This window comes from Pteropus vampyrus, unplaced genomic scaffold (assembly GCF_000151845.1).
Source record: "Pteropus vampyrus isolate Shadow unplaced genomic scaffold, Pvam_2.0 Scaffold9374, whole genome shotgun sequence".
NCBI classification, from domain to species: Eukaryota; Metazoa; Chordata; class Mammalia; order Chiroptera; family Pteropodidae; genus Pteropus; species Pteropus vampyrus.
The window spans coordinates 308-1737 of NW_011898155.1; the positions used below are offsets into that span (position 1 = coordinate 308).

At 35.7% G+C, this 1430-nt stretch overlaps 1 pseudogene; it reads left to right on the plus strand.

The window, feature by feature from the left end:
* The first annotated feature begins 809 nt into the window (after positions 1–809).
* On the plus strand, positions 810–928 carry LOC111734909 (annotated as a pseudogene).
* The last annotated feature ends 502 nt before the right edge of the window (positions 929–1430 follow it).

Below are 1430 nucleotides of genomic sequence, written 5' to 3' on the forward strand. Positions count from 1 at the left end.
CTCACATTGTTGGGCAACCAATCTCCAGAACTTTTTCATCTTGCAAAACTGAAATTTTACATTCATTAAATACCAATTCCTCCTTATAAATATTTTAAGAAGCCAAAATAAATAACAGAATGGCACCCCAAAATAAGTTATATTAATGTCTTCTTAAAATACATTAAATAGAGTGGGGTTTGCAATGTTAATTTCCATTTACCATGTCTAGCCGGCTGGAAAGTTTGCGAGGTCTTCGTCTCCCAGTTTCACAAATTAGATTTGCTTCGTTGCAGATAATTTACTTAATAAGAGACCATTTTTTTGTATATCAAGTTTTTCATCCAAACTTTCTACTGAGGGCTTAGAGAAAGAGTTCTCAAGGTGGAAACAACAAGCAGCAGCATTTTAGGCAGAAGAATTGGTGTGAGGTGAGGCAGAGCGTCCAGATAAATAGAAAGATAACATCATATGTGTCATACTCATGATCATTTAAACAACACAGTCTATGAGAATCAATAAGGTACTCTACCTTGATATTCTATTGCTGTGACTACTTTATGGTCTTTCGGGGAAGAGACTCCATAGGCCTTATGATCTGGAAGATTAAAACAGATAGGATAATTAAAATAGCACAAAAGGCCATTTTTAACTGTTTGAATGGGATGCAATATTAAAGAAAACTGGCCTCAAGTTTGGTGACGGTTTTACACAATTCATAACACGTAAGTTTTAAAGTATCAAAATAAGAAAAATCAAGCCAAACCATTCTACGTCTCTTCCATATTCCATATTGTGGTTTTGCCCTTTAAGAATTTCCCAAAGCATCAGTCTACGGCCATGCTACCCTGAACAAGTCCGATCCCGTCTGATCTCGGAAGCTAAGCAGGGTCAGGCCTCGTTAATACTTGGATAAGAGACCACCTAGGAAGACCAGGTGCTGTAGGCGTAAAAAATAAAAAAAAAAAAGGGATTGTAAGTTGATAAATTCCTTGTAATCTGTGAGGTCAACCAAGGGTTGCCTTGCCTCACCCCCCCCGCCCCCAAAAAAGAAAGAAATTTCCAAAGCGAAACCCATGAATCTAGTAGGGTCCCAACCACAGACAACACATTCTCACAAGTCCAACTGGTAAATGACAGTTTATATCCTTAATTCAGCTAGTATGCAATCTAGTGTCATAGGGTATTGTCTCCCAAATAAAAGCTAATATTTTTTGCACCTCATTCAAGGGTATAAATTGCTCTATGAACCTATCCCTGACTATATATACCTACATCATATAAAAATGAGTCATTATGGTGATTATGGTGGCTAATGTGATCTTATAGTTAGTTATATGGTGATGATGATGATGATGATGTTGATCTCATCATTCCCATATTTTATATAAAATTTTTATTTTAAAAAGTGCTTATACATACTTTTTTTATTCTAAAAAATTCAATATTCG